This window comes from Rhinatrema bivittatum, chromosome 7 (genome assembly GCF_901001135.1).
Source record: "Rhinatrema bivittatum chromosome 7, aRhiBiv1.1, whole genome shotgun sequence".
Classification (NCBI taxonomy): Eukaryota; Metazoa; Chordata; class Amphibia; order Gymnophiona; family Rhinatrematidae; genus Rhinatrema; species Rhinatrema bivittatum.
The window spans coordinates 43980538-44000592 of record NC_042621.1 but is presented as its reverse complement, the minus strand read 5'-3'; the positions used below and the strand labels follow the sequence as shown (position 1 = coordinate 44000592).

The 20055-nt window shown below is 48.7% G+C and overlaps 1 protein-coding gene across 6 annotated transcripts in view; it reads left to right on the top strand.

Annotated features, from left to right (window-relative positions):
• Positions 1 to 20055, top strand: part of NFAT5 (nuclear factor of activated T cells 5) — an 852247-nt gene that overhangs the window by 397094 nt on the left and 435098 nt on the right. The window lies entirely within an intron of this gene.

Sequence of the window (20055 nt, the reverse complement as noted above, 5' to 3'; positions counted from 1 at the left end):
TTATTGTGTTTACCGTTTTACTGTTACTGTTTTGAACCTTCGGTACTACTGTACCTCTGTGATTCCTTTTACTCCTCCCCCCTCCCCTGTTCATTGTAATTTCAAATCTTTCAGTTGTAATGTAAATGGTATGATGTTTGCACACTAATGCTGGTATATAAAAACCATAAATAAATAATTTTGTTTTATAAGGAATGGTAATGTTTCTGTTTTTTACATTGTTGCAGTGCATATAGAATGTGGCTTGTTGTGTGGTTTCCAGTTCAGTTTTTGTCTGTACATTTCTATTTATGCTCTATGGTTTCTCTATTCTGTATTTGAGGGTCTGTCTGTGTTTTGCAACTGTGGCTGAAGTGAGTTATTCTGTTAGTTTGTAGTTTCTATGTAGGGATCTATAGCAGCTTGGATTGTTTTTTTTTACCTGATTGGGGAATATTTTAGGCCTGGTGTAATATTTATAGTATTAACTTTCATAGGTAGGGTTGTTGCTGTTTGAGTGGCTCTCTGAGGGTCATGCGCATGCCCAAGATGCATTACAGTAGGCCTAATACCATATGAGTTCCAAGTATCTCTTGCTTTTTTGCAGGGTTTTCTGGTTGGCACCTCAGTAGTGCATGTAAATATAATATACATATTGTAAGTAATATTTTTACCTCAGAAGACTGTGCTTTGAATGTTCTTTTTCATGTAAAATCTGTTATTATAAATGCATAATTTTTAATAGTGTGTGAGGAGAGTGTGATGGGGGTGCAAGGCTGTAAAGTTTTTCTAGGGTACAGTACCCTTGCATTGGCCATGGGCATTGTTGTACAAACATTGAACAGAGTTTCCCAGCTCGTGGTGTTATGTGTTGTGTAATAGGTGAGGATGCAGTTTTTCATTTGGCCATAGGCGCCAAATTGCCTGGCTACGGCTCTGGAGCCCAGCACAGAACTTTGATCTCAAAGATCTAGAACTTTCAAACATGCCCTACTGAGCATGTGCAGTTGTAGTTATCACCCTGCCCCCCTAGGCAGAGTCCCTTTTTTTACCCCGTGGAGCCGTATGTCTTACGGTATTCAGCTTTGCTCTCTCCGCACAGTTTTTTGTAAGTGATTTTTCTAGAGCTGCAGCTGTTTTCTTTCCTTTACCGTATGGTAGTTTTATTTCTTTTCCTTTTTCTTCTTCTTTCTCTGTCTGCCAGCTGCACAGTGGGCCTTAGTCTCTGTCTCTTTCACACACACCAGTCACCTCCCTGACCAGTCTCTGTCTCTCTTACACCAGTCACCTCCCTGACCAGTCTCTGTCTCTCACATACACCCCAGTCACCTCCCTGACCAGTCTCTGTCTCTCACATACACCCCAGTCACCTCCCTGACCAGTCTCTGTTTCTGTCAAGCACCCCATTGCCTTCCTGACCAGTCTCTGTCTCTCTTACACAGATACCAGTCACCTCCCTGACCAGTCTCTGTCTCTCTTACACCAGTCACCTCCCTGACCAGTCTCTGTCTCTCACATACACCCCAGTCACCTCCCTGACCAGTCTCTGTTTCTGTCAAGCACCCCATTGCCTTCCTGACCAGTCTCTGTCTCTCTTACACAGATACCAGTCACCTCCCTGACCAGTCTCTGTCTCTCTTACACCAGTCACCTCCCTGACAAGTCTCTGTCTCACACACACACGGACACCAGTCACCTCTCTGACTAGTCTCTGTCTCTCCCACGGACACCAGTCACCTCCCTGCCCAGTCTGTCTCTCTCACAAACTTTGCTTAGAGCCCCAACGCTTTGTTCCCCTTTAATTTCGCAGTGGCAGATTTCCCAGTGGCCCTATATGTAACCAGCGTGGCTGAGTGCCACTTTTAATTTAATTGTGGCTCTGCTGTGCCCACTGTTGCATTGCGGGGGTGGGGTGGGGAAGGAGTCCTCGGAGCAACCAATCTCTTCGTGTTTACGGCTCACTCCTGCATTGGGGAATCCCTGCTCTATTGTGGTTCCTTGTCGCTTTGGAAGTGGGAAATCCTGGTGCGGCTGGCCTCTTCTCTTTGTTGCTCACTGCCGCGTTTAATTTCAGCAAGGCCGGGCTTCTTTGCCACCACTGGCCTGGACACTGCCACTCCTTCCATTCCCCCTTCAAACCACCCCACCCCCAGGCTATGGGATGCCCCCATTCTTCCTGCCCCCGGCCAATTGGAGACTTCTTCCTTTCTACCTACTCCCACTGGCAGGAAGAAGGGAGGAGGCTTCCTTTTGGCCCACAGGGGGTAGGTAAAGGGAAGCACAACTGGGGCAGTGGGGCACTGGGAGCCGTGACACACCTGCTGGTGCTTGGTGACACACTGGTTGAGAATCGCTGATACAACCCTAGTGACTTGTGCTTACCTTGGCAGTCCAGCGGTCTGCCTCCTTGTGTCCATTGCTCCTTCCAACTTCAAGTTGGAATGTTGGGGGGAGGGGAGAAAAAGCTAAGGCATTCTTAGTATATCTTATTGTATACCTACAGGAAATGATACACCACATTTTTTTCCTATATTTTCGCCAAGCTCTGGTCAATACTGCCTTTAGCTTTTCTCACTTCACTAGGTTGCCCAAAGTGTCTTCCTGCTCACCTGAACTATCCTGTAGACGGGATAGATAGCCCTGCCCTTAACAGGGTGCAGTGTGGGTGAGCTTCAAGCCTAATATATCTCCCTGCTCAGGGGAGATTCAGGGATTGCCTTTAAGAACATAAGAAATTGCCATGCTGGGTCAGACCAAGGGTCCATCAACAGCTTGATGCTGTTCCAACAGAGGTCAAGCCAGGCCATAAGAACCTGGCAAGTACCCAAACACCAAGAAGATCCCATGCTACTGATGTGATTAAAAGCAGTGGCTATTCCCTAAGTCAGCTTGATTAATAGCAGTTAATGGACTTCTCCTGCAAGAATGTATCCAAACCTTTTTTGAACCCAGCTACACTAACTGCACTAACCACATCCTCTGGCAACAAATTCCAGAGCTTAATTGTACGTTGAGCGAAAAAGAATTTTCTCCGATTAGTCTTAACTAACTTCATGGAGCACACCCTAGTCCTTCTATTATCCAAAACTGTAAATAACCGATTCACATCTACTCATTCAAGACCTCTCATGATCTTAAAGACCTCTATCATATCCCCCCTCAGCCGTCTCTTCTCCAAGCTGAATAGCCCTAACCCTTTCATCCTCTGAAACTCTTCATGCTGTCCTGCTGGTCAGCTATGTCTGCTGTTTTGGCACGTAGGGTCTGTCACAGACCCTGCCGCTGTTGCTGATTATTCTTCCAATTGTTGCTTGGGTTTTCTGCCCCTTACGCCTATTAGAGATAAGGAAGGACCCAAAAAGCAAAGCGGTAGTTGGTCTAAAGTAGTCACGGATGTGAAAAACAGGAAAAAAGACAGACGCCTTGGAAAGAAGATTTATTCAATAGTATAGTACCCGCCTGACTCTGGCCGAGTTTCGCCCTTACGGCTGCATCAGGGGCACTTGAAATTAAATAGTTTCTAGAGTGTGAACTCGGGCGCAATGTGTGGTTTTGGAGGTATGCACTTGAGATGAATAATTTCTAGAGTATCTACTCTTGACACAAGGTGTAATTTTGGAAGTATGCACTCAAACCATCTTTCTATCTGCCGCTGAGAATGCTGTAGTATGCTGTACACAATAGCATGTTGCGCTGAAAAAATCTGCAAGGTTTTCAAGAGCATAACACGATATCAACCAAACATACCTTGCAGTTCATTACATATTTTTTCGGCGCAACATGCTATTGTATACAGCATACTGCAGCATTCTCAGTGGCGGATAGAAAGATGGTTTGAGTGCATACTTCCAAAATTACACATTGTTTCCGAGTAGATACTCTAGAAACTATTTAATTTCAAGAGCCCCTGATGCAGCCGTAAGGGCGAAACTCGGCCAGAGTCGGAGGGTACTGTACTATTGAATAAATCTTCTTTCCAAGGCGTCAGTCTTCTTTCCTTATACCTATTAGCCAAACATGGGCACACTTCTGCAGAGACATTCTGTTCTTCGGGAAACCAAGTTCCCGAAGCCCCAGTTCTTCGGGAGTTCTCGAGCCCCAGTTGGTTTTTTGGTCTTCGTCCAAGATTCCTTCTCTTGTGTACATCTCTAGACTTTTTCCTAAATCTAGGAGGTTCTAGACCTACTGTAATTGTCAGGGTTTACTGATCCAAAACCCTGCTTTCCTAGCGTGTAGCAGATGGACTCAGAACAAATGGGTATAGTGTGCTCGTGCTAGCAGTTGGAGACGGATCTGACGTCAGCACGTAGTACATATACCCCTGCAGGAAGTGCAGACGCTCAGTAATTTCCGTCTCCAAAGCAGTTTGGAGCTCCCTCATGCTCGCTGAGCGTTCTTTCCAAATTCTAACGGTTAAATTCTTAGAAGAATCCTACCTGAAGACGAGCCCCGCACTCCTGCGGTGATACCCTCGGGTCCCTCCCCCAGTTGAGTTTCCCGAGGTGATTTCCGTGGTCCCTCGGAGGTAAGAGCCTCGGTCTGGTGGCCGAATTGCGGCAGGGACCTAGCCCCCGAGCGAGAAGGGCTCAGGCGCGGCATAGAGGCAGCCTCTGTCCCGATCCGTTCACGGTGAGGACCTGGCCCCCGAGCGAGACGAGTTCAGGCGCGGCTTAGAGGCAGCGGGTGCACTTCCTCGAGCGCGGCGGTGACGGTAATCACCCTCTCCCCCCGCAGCCGGAGACCGCCCAGGTCGCAGCCGGGAAGCGCCGAAAATCAGGTAAGGCGTACATCTTTACTTTGGTCTCCGAAGAGCGAGGATTAGCGGGGTCTGCCTACGTGGAAGCCCGCCATTTTGCCTGCCTGCTCGGCCATCTGCCCTGGTTCGCCGCCTCGATCTACTGTTAAGACAACGGGCGCGTATATTAGGCGCCCGAAAGTACTTGGGCGCACATTGATTGCATTGATAGGCACACGTTGTTAGGCGCACGTGGATCGGCGCACGCTGATAGGCGCACAGTGATAGGCGCACGCTGATAGGCGCACAGTGAGAGGCGCCCGCTGATAGACGCACAGTGATTGGCGCACAGTGATTGACGCACAGTGATAGGCACACGCTGAGAGGCGCACGCTGAGAGGCGCACAGTGAGAGGCGCCCGCTGATAGACGCACAGTGATTGGTGCACAGTGAGAGGCGCACGCTGATTGGCGCACAGTGATTGGTACACGCTGATAGGCGCACGCTGATAGGCGGCCGTTGATTGGCGCACGTTGATTGGCGCACGATGATTGGCGCACATTAATAGGCGCACATTGATAGGCGCACAGCTTTCGCGCATATTACAAGGCGCATACTTTCGGTTGGGAGCACACCAGCGCATACAGATAACAGACGCAATGGAGCGTATGAGAGCCCAGGTGTCCACAGAGCCGGCACCTCCAGAATCAGGCATAAGAGCTCTAGGCCTCTGCTCAGCATGCCACCTCAGAGCCACACAGAGCGAGGAAGCAGACTCCCTTTGTGCCCAATGTGAGGAGGCCCTGGGAGTTCCAGGCCAGGGCTGGTCCCAGCCCAGATTAGTTGCCAGTTCCTCAGGGAACACCCCAGACCTAGCAGGCCGAGGTGAGCAGCCGGGGAACCCTACAGACCTGGTGCCCCTGAGGCTAGACTCTGCTTCGCTCTCCTGGGTGGAATTATTCAAGGGGATTCACGCCTTTGTCAAAATGCAGTCTGATTCCCGAACTGACCCATACGTACCAGATGACCCTGCCCCTGGACCCTCTAGACCTAGGCACGGCCACTCGCCACCCGGAAGCCCCACTTATGGGGATTCAGATTGCTCTGAGGAAGAAGGCGAGCTTACCGAGCAGGGAGAACATCCCTCGGGGATAGAGCCGTATTGAACCATGAGACGCTTCTTTCTTAAGGAGGATCTCCCAGACCTGGTCTCTCAATGCCTGTCGGAGTTGGCTATCCCGGGTCAGGGCACCCCAGGGGAACCTAGAATGAACCCCCTGCTAGAGCGCCTTCTTCAAACGGCTCACCATTTTCCCCTCCTTCAAGCAGCACAGCAGCTAATCGATCTGGAGTGGAATGCGCCGGAGGCCTCATTCAAAGGGGGTCGGGCCTTGTCTAGCATGTACCCCCTGGACCCGGCAACTAAGGAGCTGCTGGCGTGCCCCAAGGTAGATGCCATAGTTTGCGCAATTGTGAAGCGCACCACCATTCCAGTGAAGGGAGGGGCGGTCCTCAAGGATGCGCATGACCGGCGCCTGGACGCCATTCTGAAACAAGCCTTCGAGGTGGCATCCATGTCCCTACGTATCGCGACCTGCTGCACCGTGGTGACTCGTTCCTGTTTATCACAAGCCAGGAACAACACCTCGGGAGAAGAAATGGAATCAGCTCTCTCGTTCCTCACTGACGCTGCCTCCGACTTAGTTCGTACGGCAGCCAAGGGAGTGTCATCCTCAGTGGCAGCCAGGAGACAGCTCTAGCTACGAAATTGGTCGGCCGACTCCTCCTCCAAGACGCGCCTTACAAGAATGCCCTTTAAGGGATCCCTCCTGTTCGGCAGCGACCTTGAGAACCTGGCTAACAAATGGGGCGCCTCTCCATTCCCCCGACTACCAGAAGACATGTAAAGGAGGAACCAGCGCCCTTTTCCTAGGCCATCCAGAGGCAGAAGCTCTCAACGCTTCAACCCCTACAGGACTCGCTACCAAGCACCTCGTTCTCAGACCAGGAACCAGTCCTTTCGGACCAGGCACAACAAGAGGGGAACCGGCTCGGGTTCGGGTCCCGGCCGCACCCCACAATGAGAATCAGCCGACCCATCTGAGGGAAGAAGCCATAGGGGGCAGGCTAACCCTATTCTACCGCAGATGGGTCGAGATTACTTCGGACCAGTGGGTCCTCGCCATCATCCAAGAAGAGTATTACCTGGACTTCCTTCATCCCCCTCCGGACAAGTTTGTTGAATCTCCTTGTCCACCCCTCAAGAGGGTGGCACTGGAAGCTACCTTGCAGAGGCTCCTGTCCCTAAAAGCCATAATCCCAGTGCCTGCATGGGAGATAAATTCTGGGCATTACTCCATTTATTTCATTGTACCCAAGAAGGGGGGGCACCTTCAGACCTGTCCTGGACATCAAGTCAGTCAACCAGCACTTACGGGTCCCAGGATTTCGCATGGAAACGCTGCGGTCAGTCCGAAGTGCAATACAGCCAGGGGAGTATCTCACATCCCTGGATCTGTCAGAGGCCTACCTGCATATCCCAATCCATCGGGATCACCAGCGCTACTTACACTTCAAAGCCCTGAAACAACACTTTCAGTTCCGGGCTTTACCCTTCGGGTTAGCCACCGCACCACGGACCTTTACCAAGGTAATAGTAGTAGTGGCGGCGTCACTCAGGAAGGAAGGAATTCTCGTCCATCCCTACCTAGACGATTGGCTGATCAGGGCAAAGTCACCAGAGGAGAGCCACCGGGCAACCAACAGAGTTATTTCTCTTCTGGAAAGCCTAGGATGGGTAGTCAACATGAACAAGAGTTCCCTACAGCCTTCGCAGTCGCTGGAATACCTAGGAGTCCGATTCGACACCCAGGGAGACAAAGTCAGCCTGACCTCCAAGAGGAGATCAAAACTCTGGAATCACTTACAGACTCTGAGCACCACCCGGCCCACAGCTTGGGATTATCTACAGGTCCTCGGACTAATGGCGTCCACTCTGGAAGTAGTGCCATGGGCACGGGCTCATATGAGACCGTTACGACACGCCCTCCTATCTCGATGGAGCCCACGGTTACAGAACTACACCGTGCATCTACCTCTACCGGCCAGAGTACGGAATCAGTTACGGTGGTGGCTGCAGCCCGGCCACCCGAGCCGGGGGTCAAAAATGTCCTCCCCAACCTGGACCCTGCTCACTACGGATGCCAGCCAGAGCGGCTGGGGAGCACACTGCGAAGAGCTAACCGCCCAAGGGCGGTGGAGCAGAGAAGAGTCGGGGTGGAACATCAACCGACTAGAGGCACGGGCGGTCAGGTTAACCTGCTTGAGATTTGCACACAGACTTCGAAACAAGGCAGTCAGAGTGATGTCGGACAATGCCACTATGGTGGCATACATCAACCGACAGGGCGGAACCAGAAGCCGACAGGTATCCTTAGAAATAGCCCCACTGATGGCTTGGGCGGAAGCAAATCTCCAGGACATCTCCGCCGTCCACATCGCCGGGAAGGACAACACCATGGCAGACTTCCTCAGCAGAGAAAGCCTAAACCCGGGGGAATGGCAGCTGTCATCCACGGCCTTCCAGATGATTGTGGATCAGTGGGGGACTCCGGGCATGGACCTACTAGCGGACAGGTCCAACGCTCAAGTACCCAGATACTTCAGTCGCAGACGAGATCCTCTATCCCACGGGATCAACGCCCTCGTGCAGCCATGGCCTCAGGGGATCCTGCTATATGCCTTTCCCCCATGGCCCCTGCTGGGCGCCATTATACACAAGATTCAGCAGCACCGAGGCCTAGTTCTTCTGGTGGCCACGGACTGGCCAAGAAGACCCTGGTACGCAGACATGAGAAGACTGCTGGCAGGGGATCCTCTACCCCTGCCCCCTCACAGGGACCTGCTGCGACAAGGTCCCATCCTCCACGAGAACCCAGCTCAATTCTCTCTTACGGTCTGGCCATTGAAAGGGCTCGACTGAGAAAGAGGGGATACTCGGAGGTGGTAATAGATACACTCCTCCGAGCACGCAAGTTCTCTACATCACTAACTTATATAAGGATCTGGAGACTGTTTGAAGCCTGGTGCGAAACTCGCAGCACCAATCCGCATGCCGCTAAAATCCCCATCATTTTAGATTTCCTGCAAGATGGGCTTCAGAAGGGTCTGTCCCTCAATTCAATCAAGGTTCAGGTGGCAGCGCTATCCTGCTACGGCCCCAAGTGTGACGGCAACAGCATTACCACACACCCAGACGTTTCACGTTTCCTGAAAGGAGTCAAACTTATTCGCCCGCCACTGAAATGGCCAGTGCCCCTGTGGAACCTCAACCTAATTTTGGAATTCCTAGCGGGACCCGCCTTCAGACCCCTCCGAAACCTGTCCCTCCATTTGTTAACCTTGAAGATGGTATTCTTGCTGGCTGTATGCTCCGCACGCCGCATCTCAGAGCTACAAGCGCTGTCCTGCCGCGATCCGTTTCTCAGAATCACCCCAGGGGCTATCCATCTTCGCACGGTTCCTTCCTTCTTACCCAAAGTAGTGTCACACTTCCACCTCAACCAAACCATATCCTTGCCAACCATGGAAGGGTTGAAGAAATCGGAAGCAGGTCGAATACTGCATCATCTCGACATCGGCAGGCTGCTGTCCAGATACCTGGAAATGTCGGAAACAGTACGAAGGACAGACCACCTATTCGTCCTTCACAGTGGGAAGAGGCAAGGAGAAGCAGCCTCACGGGTGACTATTGCTTCGCTGGATCAAGAAGTTATCAAGGCGGCCTACGTAGACGCGGGGAAAACCACCACCTCTACGGGTCAAGGCTCACTCAACTAGAGCACAAGCGGCCTCCTGGGCAGAAACTAGGATGCTGTCGCCTGCAGAGATATGTAAAGCGGCAACGTGGTCCTCCATCCATACCTTCTCCAGATTTCTACCGTCTGGACGTCCAGGCCAGGGAGGAACACAGCATTTGCAAGGGCAATCCTAACCGTACCTAGGGCAGTCTCCCTCCCCAGTCCGGGGAGTAGCTTTTGTACATCCCATTTGTTCTGAGTCCATCTGCTACACGCTAGGAAATGGAGAGATTACTTACCTGATAATCTTGTTTTCCTTAGTGTAGGCAGATGGACTCAGCATCCCGCCCAGCTGCCGATATATATGGGGATTCACCGTTTCAAGGTAAGCCATGTTTCCTTACATAGGGCATCCACCCTGCCGGGTGTCGACGCCTTCCGGCTGAGTACACTGGCGGTCTCCAGCTACTATTAATCGGTCAGGTTAATCATGTTCAGTTAACCAATCGGTCAGTCACACATATATCCATAATGCTTTTGCAAGGAAGATTACTGAGCGTCTGCACTTCCTGCAGGGGTATATGTACTACGTGCTGACGTCAGATCCGTCTCCAACTGCTAGCACGAGCACACTATACCCATTTGTTCTGAGTCCATCTGCCTACACTAAGGAAAACGAGATTATCAGGTAAGTAATCTCTCCATTGTAATGTTTTCCGTGATGTGGCGTAGTGTTTCTTGTTGACATTCACATTACTCCCCTGCCTTAGGCACTTCTACTATGCATTAGGGTTTTGTGTCTGTTTTTTTTCTATGGTTTTCTCTTTGTAGAACCTAACTCTTTTCCTACCTAGACCCCTTTATGGGTCAGCTGCCTCACAAGCAAAAGGGAGAGAGGTGGTGTTTTCAGTACTGTGCAGTTTCCTGCTTTGTCCTGCTCGGACAAGTCTATAGCTTGGGATTCACCTATGTATGAGGACTACCATCCTGCTTGTCCTCGGAGAAAGCAGAGTTGCTTACCTGTAACAGGTGTTCTCTGAGGAAAGCAGGATGATAGTCCTCACGAAACCCATCCACCTTCCCTGGGAGTTAGTTTCTCCATGTATAAGCTATATCATAGACTAAAGCACTCTGCTTAGGGGGCAGGGTGATGACTACGGCTGGACATGCTCAGTAGGGTATGCTGAAAGCTCTAGAATCTTTGAGATCAAAGTTCCCTGCCGGGCTCCATCCGATGATGTCACCCATGTGTGAGGACTAACATCCAGCTGTCCTCGGAGAACACCTGTTACAGGTAAGCAACTCTGCTTTATGTGGCACTGGATCTAGGCATGTGTTCAGGTGCATAGTTACTTGCATGCACATCTCTTGGTCAAGCCCTGGAATGCCCATGCCCCCGCTCACCACGTGAGATGTGTGCATATTGATACATGCACGTACACCCTTGACGCTTTATAAATCTGGTGGACATGCGCAGGTGCTAGATGTGTATCTATCTTCCAATTCTGGCACTTGCATCTCTTTGAAAATTCACCTCTATATGCATAAATGTTGGCCCCCACCCTGGAACACCCGCAGCTTTTTTTATATGAGTAAATTATTCACCTACCATTACTTGTGCGTGTATGTTTGCGGTTTTTAAAATAGCCCTTGCGCGAATATGTGCTATTTGTACATGCATGTGTTATTTTTGCATGTGCAAGTCTTTTAAAATTCACCTGTTTTTGTGGGACTTGATAAAAAGAAAACAAAGCATAGTGCTTCTTATAATATGACTGACAATGGCTGACATTATGCCTGCTTAAGCTGAGCCTCTGAAAAGGAGTAACAAACTGAAATGTACCATCTGCTAAGAATCCTTAAGTCAAAAGGTGATCGTCCCAGAGCTCAGTCCTTTTACATTTTAAGTTTGGTGCACTTTTAGCCTAGAGAGGGACTTCTTAATATTCTCTGGCAGATAATTTAATAGTTTCTCAGCGTTCGAGTCTCTAACTTGATTTTCTGGCTCAGTGTTTCATTTTTAACTTTTCTGTCTGTGTTGTTTTCTTTTCCTTTTTTTGTCTTTCATTTCAGTAGCAGATATTTTAATACTTTTTCTTTTGAAAAACTATTCTTGCTGCCTACTTTCCTTTCCCTGTTCCTTGTCCTCTTTTTCCTGTCCTCCCTTCTCCATTCCTCATCTTTTATCTCCCCCACATTATCTTTCTGGATTTGCCTTGCCCAGTCCACGGTGCACACTCTTACTCTTTCACCCCCACTCATTTCCAGTTCTCTCCAACTGTCTCCCTGATACTCTTTCCCTTTCTGTCATGCTTCCCTGTCCTGGACTTCCACCTCCTTACCTTCTCCCACATCTGCAGTCCTCTCTTTCCCCCTCTTCCTCAACTTGGGTCCTGGGTCCTTTCTCCCTCTCTCAATTCTTGCTTAGAACTGTAAAGCAAGCCCTAGGTTGTCATCTCCCAATCCTGGACCCCTTTACTGAGTTTGAAATTATGATGAGAAACAAGTATTCATGCAAGATTTATTGTACAAGCTTTCAGCTCTCCTTGCTATAACCTTTGTGGCTGGTTAGGTAGCCCTAAACAGAAATATGTAATGCCCATCTAGGATTTATGTCACCTAAAATTATGCTGGTTCAGAAATCAATGGTTTCTGACTCTCTTAACCCATTATATCCCAGTGTCCTATTTAGAGGACAGTTTCTTAAAGAATTTGGGACATAATGGGTTAACAGTATGAGTTCTGCAAGTTATCTTGTCCCTCTCTTCAAGGGTCCTCCACCTCTCAGCAACTTTTGTTCTATTGTAATTTGATTTCCAAAGTTCTGGTATGCATGGTTTTATAACCCCAAAAGCAGGACAGCTTACCTTACATTGTAAATGGTTAAAAAGTGGCCTTCATTTGGCCAGATTTCTGATTGTATGTGACTAATCTGGGGGCATATCCCCACTCTTTAGCCTGTTTTTGAAAGGGGTCAACGACCTCTGTTTCTTGTGGTTTGACCATCTGTCCTGATGTCTTTTCGTGATGGTTAACTCATATTTGAGATTTCTGCTGATTATTGAAACATAGAAACATAAAAATGATGGCAGAAAAGGATCAAATGGTCCATCCAGTCTGCCCAGCAAGCTTATGGTAAGTATATGGAGCTCCGTGCAGGTTACCCCCCATGCTTAACAGATTCCCAGACCATAAAAGTCGGGCCCTCATTTGTTGCTGTTTGAATCCAATTCCCCCCTTGCTGTTGAAGCAGAGAGCAATGTTGAGTTGCATCAAAAGTATCAGGCTTATTGGTTAAGGGTAGTAACAGCTGCATCAGCAAGTTACCCCCATGTTTATTTGTTTCCCTAGACCATAGAAGTTGGGGCCCTTGTTGGTTACTGTCTGAATCCAATTCCCCTTTTCCCGTGCTGTTGCAGCAGAGAGCGATGATGGATTTGCATCAGCAGTATGAAGGCTTATTAGTAAAGGGTGGTAACCACTACACCAGCAAGTTATCCCCATGCACTCTTCTCTTCATTTCCATCCTATAGTCGTTAGGGATCCACAGTGTTTATCCCATACCCCTTTGAATTCTTTCACTGTTTTGGTCTTTATCCCAGGACAAGCAGGATGCTAGTCCTCACATATGGGTGAAATTAGTAATGGAGCCCTATGTACGGAAAACTTCTGTAAAAGTTTCTATGAAACTTTTGACTGGCACCAGAGTGCCTACTGAGCATGCCCAGCATGCCATGATATTCCCTGCCACAGGGGTCTCCCTTTAGTCTTCTTTTTTCCGCGAAGCAGTTAGCCTCGCGGATCTTAGGAGTCCTGTGGGATTCTCCACAATATTTTCCTTACGGGAAACTTAGAAAAACTTAGCCGCATAGGGTCTCCCTTCAGTAGTCATCGGGGTAAGTTTTTCGTTTGATTCACGGTTCCGTTCCGTTTTTCATAAAAAATTTTTGTACCTGAGTCAAGGCTGTCGACGGCTGTCCGGCCACAAAATGGCTACAGGATTCAAAAAATGTCCAAAATGCGCAAGAAATATGTCGATCACAGACCCTCATCAGGACTGTGTCCTCTGCCTTGGAGAAGGCCATGACGTGAGAAATTGTCCCCTTTGCGCTACGATGACCTCGAAAGGTCGACGTCTTAGGCTCGACAAGATGGAACAATTGTTTAAAATACAGCTAGTTACTGTTCCATCTACTTCCACACAATCTTCTCCGGCTGGGTCGATTAGGAAGGTCGTCCTAAAAAAACGTCAGTCTAAGGAATCAGGAGACGCTCCATTCTCCTCCCCCTCTCCATCGTCTAGAGCGTCCACATCGAGCAGCGAAAAAGGGCGCGAAAAAGATAAACATCGCCATCGGCATCGCAGGCTGCACACAGCAACCACCGCCCCGATACCCGGCGGAGCCATCGGCGGAGGACGGGACACCAATTAAGAAAGCCCGGCTCCAAAGTAAGGCTTCTGAGCCACCAACAAGCCAACCCTCGCCGATTCCGGCGGAAGGAATCGTACCTCCTCAGGGCCCTGAGGTTGTACTACTATCGCCGCCACCGCCTCCCCCCATGGGTGCTCTGTTCACATCATCCATGCGGGCGGAACTTGACAGTTACATACGTCAAGCGGTTAAGGATGCCTTTATCGAGGCGATGCCACGGCCTTCCACTCCGGTTCTGCCATCGACACCGGTCATAGGAGGATCTCCGGTCCCATCACCGATACCTTCAATACCGATGCCGAGGAAATCACCGCTCTCCTCGATGGCGCCGATTCCATCACCGGTTCTACCTAGGCCGCAACCACCGGTTCCAGCACTGCCGATTCCCCGGTTACCATCGATTCCACCACGGCCATCGACCCCGATGGCACCGTCGATGCCTTCTCAAGAATCCATTTTTCAACCATTAATGGACAAGCTGGACTCACTGATCCATTGCTTCTCATCTTTACCACAACCTATAGATGTAGATGAGAATCAAGAGCCATTACCAGGTCCCTCGGGTGTCATGCCACCCCTTAGACCTCAGACTCCACTATCCGAAATTCCAGCTAAGCCTACTAGGCCGTTGGAGCACCCTCTGGATGATAGTGACCAAGAATTCTCCTCGGATGAAGATCTCCTTTCTGAGCCTTCTCCGCCAGAAGATAGAAGAAAGTCACCGCCAGAGGATCTGTCTTTCTCCAACTTTATTAAAGAAATGTCTCAAACAATTCCTTTCTCCCTCATTTCTGAAGTAGACAGCAGGCAAAAAACCTTGGAGGTGCTTCAATTCGTGGATCCTCCCAAGGAAATTCTTGCTATTCCTGTTCACGAAGTATTACAAGAACTTATGTACAGGATATGGGAACACCCTGGGTCGGTGGCAGCTGTTAATAAGCGGGCGGATGCCACTTATCTAGTGCAACCCATCCCGGGGTTCCAAAAAACTCAACTACCACACCAATCAGTGGTGGTTGAGTCGGCTCAAAAGAAAGCCAAAAGATTAAAGCAACACGCCTCCATACCTCCTGGAAAGGATAACAGGTTCTTGGACAATCTTGGCCGGAAGATCTTCCAAGCTGCTATGCTGGTATCTAGGATAAATTCATACCAGCTTTTTATGAATCAATACCAGCGTGACCTATGGAAACAAGTTGAATCCCTGTCTCATCAGTTACCTGACCATCTTCAGGAAGGATTTCAAAACCTCGTACATAAAGGCCTAGAGGCAGGAAAACACGAGGTTCGGGCCACGTATGATTCATTGAGACAGCATCCAGATTGTCTGCATCCGGAATAACAGCTAGAAGATGGGCCTGGCTTAAATCTTCAGAGCTGAGACCAGAGGTACAGGAGCACTTGGCGGACCTGCCTTGTTTAGGGGAAAACCTCTTTGGCGATAAAGTCAAGGAGGCGGTGGCCACCATCAAAGACCACACAGAAACCCTCAAACAGCTTTCTCAGCTGCCACAAGAGGTACATCAACCTTCAAGGAGGCCTCCAAGAAGGGAACAAAGAAAGCCATATTACCGCCCTAGGTGGTATTATCCACCAGTAGCCAGGCCCAGACAACAAAGACCTGCTCAACGGTCTCAGCCTCGCCAAAGAACTGTTAGGCCTCAGCAGCCTCCGCCTGCGGCGTCCACTTCCGGATTTTGAAGTACAACCAGAGGGCATGAGTCATTCCCAAAATCCTTATCCACAAGTACCTGTCGGAGGCCGAGTTGCTCACCATCTTCAAACTTGGACCTCCATCACTACAGACCAATGGGTACTCTCAATCATATCTCAGGGTACCACTTGGACTTCCTCACTGTGCCAAGAGACAATCCCCCTATTCCGTCTGGGACAGTGTCTCATCATTACACAATCCTGCAAGCAGAATTATCTACCCTCCTGACTGCCAGGGCCATCGAAAGAGTTCCCAGGCCTCAGTGGGGCAGAGGATTCTACTCCCGATATTTCCTCATTCCAAAGAAAACCGGGGGGCTACGTCCTATCCTGGACCTCAGAAATCTCAACAAATTTTTAAAGAGGAAAAATTCAGGATGGTGTCCTTAGGCACCATGCTACCTCTTCTTCAAAAAGGAGATTGGCTCTGCTCTCTGGATCTTCAAGACGCTTACGCTCACATTCCCATTTTTCCACCTCATCGACAGTACCTGCGATTTCGGGTACAAGGTCAACACTTCCAATACAGGGTGCTACCATTCGGCCTTGCATCAGCACCTCGAGTATTCACAAAATGTCTAGCAGTAGCGGTGGCACATCTTCACAAGCAAAAAGTGCATGTGTTCCCCTACTTAGACGATTGGCTCATCAAGAGTCATACACAGAGCGGAGCTGTCACTTCTCTCCATCTCACAATAAGATTGCTTCACTCCTTGGGATTTCTCATCAATTACGACAAATCCCATCTCACACCATCTCACCAGTTGCAGTTCATAGGTGCAGATCTCAACACCATCACAGCAAAGGCCTTTCTTCCGAAAGACCGGGCTCAAACACTCGTTCTCCTGGCACACTCTATTTGCAATCAATATACAGTCACAGCTCATCAGTGCCTCATCCTACTCGGACACATGGCCTCAACAGTTCACGTCACTCCCATGGCCAGACTGACCATGCGACTAATGCAATGGACACTCAAATCTCAATGGATTCAAGCCACTCAGCCACTGTCCACTCACATTCAGATAACACCAGATCTGAAGTTTTCCCTTCTCTGGTGGACATCACCGATCAACTTGCTCAAAGGCCTACCTTTCCAGCAGCCAGTTCCACAAGTGACTTTAACTACAGATGCGTCCACCTTGGGATGGGGAGCGCACATTGCTCATCTGAAAACACAGGGCAAGTGGACAAAGCAAGAAGCCTCTTTTCAGATAAATTTCCTGGAGCTTCGAGCTATACGCTATGCTCTATATGCATTCAAGGACTGCCTTTCACACAAGACTGTTCTGATCCAAACGGACAACACAGTAGCCATGTGGTACATCAACAAGCAGGGGGGTACGGGCTCGTACCTCCTTTGTCAGGAAGCAGCCCAAATATGGGACTGGGCCCTAGCACACTCAATTCTACTACGGGCAACCTACCTAGCAGGCATCCACAACACAGTAGCGGATCGCCTCAGTCGTCACTTCCAACCACACGAGTGGTCTCTAGACCCGACACTGGCAGCCAAGATCTTCCAACGCTGGGGTCAACCATCAATAGATCTATTTGCATCCCATCTGAACTACAAAGTGAGCAATTACTGCTCTCTCCTCTCGCAGCAGAACAGCTTACCAAGAGACGCGTTTGCCCGCCATTGGAATTCAGGCCTGTTATACGCGTATCCACCAATACCGCTAATAACCAAAACACTAGTGAAGCTGCAACAGGACAAGGGGACCATGATACTCATAGCCCCATATTGGCCTCGACAAGTATGGTTCCCCACACTGCTAGATCTCTCAGTCAGGGACCCGATTCGCCTGGGAGTAGCTCCCAATCTCATAACTCAGGAACAGGGTCAGTTGCGCCATCCCAACCTTCAGTCCCTGACAGCATGGATGTTGAAAACTTGATCTTACAGCCATTCAACTTCCCATCCTCTATATCTCAAGTACTTATAGCTTCACGTAAACCTTCCACTAGAAAGAATTATTCCTACAAATGGAAACGGTTTACATTGTGGTGCACTAACAAAGATTTAGATCCTTTCACTTGCCCCACTACCTCACTACTAGATTACCTTTACCATCTCTCAGACTCTGGTCTTAAGACGTCATCGGTAAGGGTACACTTAAGTGCAATCTCAGCTTACCATAACAAGCTGGAAGATGCACCTGTCTCCACACAGCCTCTCGTCAGTAAATTCATGAGAGGCCTAACTCACATTAAACCTCCAGTTCATTCCCCAAGCATACAATGGGATCTGAACGTAGTGCTCACTAGACTTATGCGTTCTCCCTTTGAACCCATAAATACTTGTGACCTTAAATTCCTCACTTGGAAAACGGTATTTCTCATAGCCATTACATCAGCTAGAAGGGTCAGTGAACTGCAGGCACTAGTAACTTACGAACCCTTCACGAAGTTCCTTCATGACAGAGTAGTCCTCCGTACACATCCAAAATTCCTTCCTAAGGTTGTCACGGAATTTCATTTAAACCAAACCATAGTTTTGCCTACATTCTTTCCTAGGCCTCACTCTCACCAGGGAGAGAGAGCCTTACACACTTTGGACTGTAAACGTGCGTTATCTTTCTATTTAAACCGCACTGCAGCCCAAAGAAAATCAAATCAGCTGTTTGTGTCCTATGATCCAAACAAACCGGGTAAAGCAGTGGGTAAGCATACTCTGTCAAACTGGCTAGCAGATTGCATACAATTTTGTTATGAAAAAGCAGGCCTTACTCTCCAAGGGCGAGTAAAAGCACATTCAGTCAGAGCAATGTCAACCTCAGTAGCACACCTTCGCTCTGTACCTATTCTGGACATTTGTAAAGCAGCAACATGGAGTTCTCTTCACACCTTTGCAGCTCACTACTGTCTAGACAAAGAGAGAAGACAAGATTCAGCATATGGACAATCCGTATTAAAGAACTTGTTTCCAGTTTAATCCCAACTCCTTCTACATCCAACCTGCTGTGATTTCGGCTGAGTCATTTCATCGTCAATACCTTACTGTTGCTTCAGCACAAAATGACTCAGCCTCTAGCTTGCTAATCACCCATATGTGAGGACTAGCATCCTGCTTGTCCTGGGATAAAGCAAAATTGCTTACCTTGTAATAGGTGTTATCCCAGGACAGCAGGATGTAGTCCTCACGAAACCCACCCGCCACCCCGCGGAGTTGGGTCCGATACGTTTTATTATTTTATTTTTGGCTAACGCTATTTGCTACAAACAAAGACTAAAGGGAGACCCCTGTGGCAGGGAATATCATGGCATGCTGGGCATGCTCAGTAGGCACTCTGGTGCCAGTCAAAAGTTTCATAGAAACCTTTACAGAAGTTTTCCGTACATAGGGCTCCATTACTAATTTCACCCATATGTGAGGACTACATCCTGCTGTCCTGGGATAACACCTATTACAAGGTAAGCAATTTTGCTTTATCTCCTTTGGAAGGGCAATCCAGGCATCCACTACCCTCTCTGTGAAGAAATATTTCCTAACATTGATTCTTAGTCGTCCTTCCTGGAGTTTCTTTTCATGACCCCTAGTTCTACTTCATGGCTCAATCTTATGGCTACTCCAGCTACTCTCACTTACTTTTCTTCCCTTCCACCATACGTTTCCAGTTTAGCTGCAAACGCTTGCCAGAATATATTGTGTGTGCAAAGCCAAAAGAAACAAGCAAATCTGTTTTCTGCTGAAAGGAAATGAGAAGCTAACTTTGGAATATATTTATTACTCATGGCTTTAAGTTGAAATCTATATCTATATCTCTATATCTCTATATTCATATCTATATAGATATATATCTATAGATATATATATATGAAAAATATGATGACATATATGCTGCAGTGACTACTACCTTTCTTATACACAACGATATATGTTTCTCCCTTGTTCTGCTGTTTCCTCTTCTGCCCCCTTCTTCCCATCCCCTCCTTTCCTCTCCCCTCCCACTTGTTCTCACCTCTGTCTTTAATCTCACTCTTCCTTATCCTTTCTCTTCCCCCTCTCTTATTTGCTCTCCTCACTCTTGGTTTCTCTACTGTTGCCGCCCTGTTTTTCCTTTCCAATTCTTACTATCGTCTCACTCCCTGCCTTCGTTGATCTCCCCTCCCTCACCTCATCTCCTTCATTGCTGCAGTGCTAACAGTAGGAGAGGAGACTGTGTTCTCCTCTCACTCTCCCCATTCTTTCTTTCCTCTTACCCTTGCCCAGTGCCGATACCTGTGCTGTAAGGCTTGGAGACCCAGGATTTTGTCCCATAGACAAGTCTCAAAACGCAAAGACTGTGGTCTGACCTGGAGATCTTCCCAGGTATAGGCATAGCTCATTCATATTGGTAATCTACAACTTAACTCCCTTTTCTCCTCTCTGCCATGAAAGAGCCCACAAGGG